Here is a 6,000-nt window from a genome sequence, read left to right as displayed (position 1 = left end):
ATAACAGAGATGTGTTGTGTTCCAATTAAACCAATGATGATTTGTTAGTGAGATCATTGATTATACAGTACTGGCCATTGAAGACGTTGTTTTCTTGAATGATCTACTGCAGTGACTAACTAGCACATAGATTGATCTGCTTTGCAGCAATACATTTTGTGAGAAATGCATTCAATCCCTTTCAACGTCCAAACTTCATGGAATTAACAAAAGCATAATTTTACAATACAGAGAAACTGTTTATGACCTGCTTGACCTCAAACGAGAGTCCCGAGAAATAAGAAAAAAAATTCCTCACGCTAGGGAAGATTTACAAACCACCTCCAGGAGAGTCTAAAGACCTACTGCACCCAATGTACTAGTTACTTTTAGCAACGCAGCTGTATTTACAGTACACACACTAGCGTTGCTTTCAAATGTACTCGGTTGCACAACAACAGTCCGTGGGAAGCCAGAAGTTAAATACAATTCCATTTAAACTTAATGTGCCGGTGGGCAGGGCGGTTGGTCATTATGAGAGGGGTAATTTGAGACAAAATATCTAAAGGATAATATTATTGAACAGACTTTACAAACGTGGGTCTGTTGTAGACCCACTTCCTCTCGGCTTACCTCATGTCAAAATAAAACTCATTTTTTGTCCACACTGTAAACCCTAATAAGTTCACATAACTCAAATTATTTTGTAACAGATTACACAAAAATATTTTAGTGATGTTTTTAAATGTTTTAAGTTTACATAAAATAAAAATTACATTTACAGTTGCCTTAAATTATCTCAATGTTATCTTATAAATATTGATATTCCTCAACTTATAATTAGGGAGTAATTCACTCAAAATTTTCAATATTTTTCAACTCATATAATGTGGGAAATACACTCAATTTTCAATATTTTTCAACTCATATAATGTGGGAAATACACTCAACATTTTCAATATTCTTCAACTCATATAATGTGTGAAATACACTCAAAATTTTCAATATTCTTCAACTCATAATGTGGGACATGCAATCAAAATTAATTCTAAACTGAAATACTGATGTTGGTCCATTACACAATTATAATCAGCGAATAATGTTAGAAAACATGAAAGTGACACCACAGTGACAATTTAACTTTTTTTTTTATTCAACACAATGTGCTTTTAAAAAGGCACGAATCAAAAGGAGCTCAGTCAAAACAAAGTGCTTGTCATAAATTAAAACAAAAAAGGAAAAGGAAATGACTCCATAAAAACAAAATGTGTTTTAAAGTACATTAAGTGTTAATAGTTCCATATTCTGATAGTGGTCATTGCTACAGAGGGTAGATTCAGTATTTTGGGTCTCCATATCACACTATTCAGTAAACATTATGATAAAAACTCACAAAGGCTTCATGATAAAATTCAATAAGATTCTAATTATAATCCATCCTCAACAGCAATGACAACTATTAGAATGTGGAGCCATTTAAAACGTTTTGGCACTTACTGTACCTTGAAGGCTGCAACTCACTTTTTTAAAATAAAACATTCAAATAAAAGTACTGGTTTCTACTGTGCCGTACTTCAACTGGCAACATCAAGGTAAGCATTAGGTCACACAACATTAAACATGTATAGTGCATGAATTCAACAGTCGTTTCCCACAAGTACAGTACAAAAACTTGGGCTTGGCAATACGTCAATGTTGTGATATTTATCTATTAACAATCAATGTATTACATCTGAGGTAGAAGAGGCAAACAGTGTAACATATTAAACATGAGGTAGAAGAGGCAAATTATTACATTTGTAAAGAGGGGAAAAAAACTAAAAACATCCTCAATACTCAGCTCAACAAATAGTCCATTCTGAGTGATTCACTCATTGAACAAATCATTCTTCAGTGTCAGTAGACGGCCTTTCAGTGGTTTGTTGTCCTCAAGACACATCACAACTTTTTGGATAAATGTGAATGTAAGCTCAAGATTCTTTGGGTATTGTAGGTCTAGTGCATAGACATACCCAAAGAGCAGGAGAAATGAGTCAGCCAGGTTTGTGGGACCACTCACAAGTATTTCATCTTCCACGACAATACAGATGCTCTCAGGGCTGAAGAGGGCCGCATCAGTAGTATCATCAGTGACAACTGTCAGGAGAGCCACCGGAGTGTCAGTGAGGTCTGGACCATCTGCTGACTATAAAACACAAATAATACAAAAATGAGTTCAGCCCCTCAAGGATACAAATCATGCTAATGATGTCTAGACATTACGGTCACTTTGCACTTAGACTGCAACTAAGCTACATGTTTAAACTATTTTCTTTACACATGCTTATTATTTTATGTTAGTTTCACACCTACCTGTAAGCATACTTTTTGTTTAGTGGAATTCTTTATACTTACCTTTTCATTTATGTAATTTCTACATGTCAGTTTGCAGAATAACAACTCAAGGAAACTTCATAAACAGGTTCTGGGGGCTATTCCAGAAAGGAGGTTCAACAAACTGAGCCTAACCCTGAACTCAGAGTTGACTTACCCTGTGAAGTGAAACTGAGTTTTCAGTTACAGAACAGCTGATCTGAGTTAGGTAAGTTGACTCAGAGTACGTTAACTCGGAGTTGAGCTTGTGCCTGACGACTAGTAAAAAGCCATCATCAATGGAGCTCCGATACGGTTATTCACCATGGCAACGGGAGAAAACAGGAAGCAGACATTTTCTGGCTGCGGCTGTTATATAAATCACTGACAGAGTTTCAGATGCAGTCGTCTTTTCATTTTGAATTTAACATCGCTTTATTTTATATTAGCCTTTAAGGAAGTGGTTGAATGTTGTTCAATGTTTTATTTTAGGCTATTTTGTTTTATTTAAAATCGGCTGAAAATGAAATATAAAAAGATTTTATCTTATACTCAATGCGGCGACAAACTAGAAACACAGACTTTGAAATTACGTTGTTGGAAAAAATACAATTGGCTATACTGATGGTTTTCACATAACCTGCTTTCTGGAATGCCCCTCTGGTTCTCCTAGAGTTCTTTGAGTGATGTCATGTTTAAGCTGACTGAATAGCTAAGCAAAGGGATTGATAGTGAGGCCAGTACACTTACATTACAGGTCCTGAAAAACTTGGAGGCATTTCAAGCAGGTACACAGGAAGTGCACGAAGGACGAGGGCCCGTCTCATATTTACATCACGTTGTTCCTACATGGACAAAAAATATCCATTACAATAATAATTACACAAATATCAAAAACATTCATTGTACACTAATTATAGTAAAAATGAAAATGTTAAAAGATAAGCAAGTTAGTTATTAACAAGCAAAGCATCAAAGTTGTGTGCTTATAGATCTGCTATTTCTGTTGTTGTTCTTTGTATTTAACAAAGTATTAATAAAGGGTTCAAGTGATCAACTGTTGACCCCACAGTTGAGATAAAAACATTTAGAGAAATAGCAAAAGAATGACTGTGGAAACACATAAAATAAAACCAATTATTAGTGTAACCCTCTCACCAGGCTCGAATTTGACTCTCACGATATTACCTTATTTAGAATATCTGAACAGCATGGGATATTAGGTGAGAAGGACATCTCCAATAAGAATCCCTATTGTAAACTTGCTAGGGTGAATGACAAATAGGGTATTAGCTTCAGATAGAATGATTATAGACTTGGTTATTGTTATAAGGATATGCTTTCCCATGCATTAAATGAAACTGAAACAGTAAATGACTCCACCAATACAACAGACATAAGGTTCAAGATCTATATTAATCAAATGTTCAATGTATCACATCAAAAGAAATACAAATTATAAACCCCAATGATTTTTCCACAACCCCATGTCCAAATTATTTGCAAGCTTGCTTAAACCCTGGGCGCGCGTTGGAGCTCATAAAAAAAATGAGGACATACATAAAGTCCCGAAGTCCACCCCACATTTGTAGTTACTCACTACTTGTAGATAATGCCTCAGCAAAATATAGTAGTTCCGTGCAGGTGTCCTCACAAGATCCACCGCGAACACAGCTATCAATGCAGCCAGTACTCGGTAGCAGCAACAGACATCCGTTGGAAACCCGAACTGATCATCACAAGCAATTCTCTCCAAGTCTTGCACGATGCTAGGCTAACCTCTAGGATGTCGAATGTCTCCACAATGCGACGGCAGCTTCAGTCTCCACTTGGTCTTTCTTAACTAAATAATAAACACTCTCTTATAGAAATAAAATCAGGATTTCCCTTAAAAAAAACTCTGTAGGTATGGTTTTGTTCTCTCTTTATCGTTTCCTTTGGTCGTTTTTCCTTCACCAACCCCACTAACGTCTCTCCTCTCTCTTCTTTCAACTTTTCCCTCCCTTTTCTTTCCCGGCAACCAGTCCACTCTCCCATTGGCCACAACTTAACAAGTTAACTCATTGGTCAAAACTTTAACGAGATACGTGGGAAATTTAAACTTAAAAGTAAACCAACCTATTCACTTGTACATTTTTTTAAAACATTGCTTCAAAAGAAATGCATTAATGACATTACAAATCAGGAGCTATTCGATCACCTTTTAAATATAATACCAATGAATTATAACAAATACACTCTATACTTGGTTTTAGCAATGTATTACATTAGTAACACTATTTCATAATACATCCTACCTGAACTGTTAAAAGGATTTCGAGATGATCTCACAACCACACACTTGAGCCTAGGAAGAAATACAAACACAGGCCTGGTTAGCATCATGATAACACACTCACATTATGTTGTTTAGCATTGTTCGTTTCACGCTAGCACACACGTACACACAGCTCGATAACGTAAAATATTTACTGTGTAAGGCAGACACTTATTGAAATAAGTATCCTCACAGTACGCACTTGCATTACCGGCGAACAGCGAAAACTCATGGACCTTCCTCCACCGTCAATGTCCCGGGCAAACATGCATTATGGGAAATGTAGTTCATCCAGGAAACCTGCTGATAACGTTACACCGTTGTAAGATGAAGTAACGTAACGTATTTGTCACATATTTAACAACTTCTAAAGTTACAATTACTTAGATTTTTTTAACTATTTACAACAAATATTCACTGTGCACATTGTACAAATGTATTCCCAGTTCCACATTTAAGACTATCGAAATTCAATTTTTAAAAAAACAACAAAAACAACATTAGAGTTACTTACCAAATCAGAGGTGATGATAAGATGGCGCTTAAGAAAACGAAGGCAATAAGACTAATGATAAAAACGGAGGTGGTGGTGGTTTCAAGCGAGCAGCATAAAACTGCGCATTGCAAACAAATTAAAACAAATTAAACTGTGATCCACACGGGCGGCCCAAACATCCCCGCATCAAAGCAAATTCAAGATGGCTGACTCAGCTTTCCTGAGGGAGAGATGACCCACCAACCAGAACGTCATGACACTACCTAAACTTTTTTGAGCGTTCCACACAAATTACCTATAAAATATTGAGCCCTCTTCAATTAAAGTGGCATAAATCTCAACAGAGCTCAACACTTTATAGTTTGGTCAACTGCATAACGACATTTGACTGTTATGACCTTATTACTTATGAGCTAGTACAACTGTTTGGGATTAAAGTGCACCTATGGCACAAAATCAAGGACTATAAGTGCTGGATAGAACATAGACTTAGATAGACATGACATCATTGTATCTGTCCCATTATGGCGTCTGTGAGAGCACGGGCACTGCCATTAAGGCCATCTCCATTTTGAAGTAGTCAATTTTCTTCTACTACTACTTTTATGAGTTGGTAAACAAACTGAAAGGGTGCATACTGCCACCTGGAGTGTGTTGTTTGAACAGATATAATGCCAAGGTTGGCGATTTACTGCCACCTGTAGTTATGGAATGTTTGCTCACAAGTAGAATTCATTGTCTGATCCCTCTTGGTGACCTGGATGGAATTCTGTGATCCTTCCTTAACCCCTAGGAAGTCCCATCCAGTTCACTACTTAAAAATGGTGAAAGTCCTCAATGGTGCTGTCCATGCTAA

At 36.5% G+C, this 6,000-nt stretch overlaps 1 long non-coding RNA gene across 2 annotated transcripts; it reads right to left on the bottom strand.

Moving 5' to 3' along the window:
• Positions 1 to 1,108: 1,108 nt before the first annotated feature.
• LOC121540529 lies at positions 1,109 to 5,295 on the bottom strand. 2 transcript variants are annotated; one of them, XR_005995503.2, is made up of 5 exons: positions 5,163 to 5,295; positions 4,842 to 4,951; positions 4,629 to 4,678; positions 3,082 to 3,176; positions 1,109 to 2,164 (listed from the first exon to the last, which is right to left on the bottom strand). It is a non-coding gene; the product is annotated as an uncharacterized LOC121540529 (long non-coding RNA). The 2 variants fall into 2 exon arrangements; XR_005995504.2 differs by having other exon boundaries at positions 4,842 to 4,948.
• Between the last annotated feature and the right edge of the window lie 705 nt (positions 5,296 to 6,000).

This window comes from Coregonus clupeaformis, chromosome 26, assembly GCF_020615455.1.
Source record: "Coregonus clupeaformis isolate EN_2021a chromosome 26, ASM2061545v1, whole genome shotgun sequence".
Taxonomy (NCBI): domain Eukaryota; kingdom Metazoa; phylum Chordata; class Actinopteri; order Salmoniformes; family Salmonidae; genus Coregonus; species Coregonus clupeaformis.
Note: the sequence above shows the minus strand (reverse complement) of the source record. Positions and strands in the feature narration are given on the sequence as shown.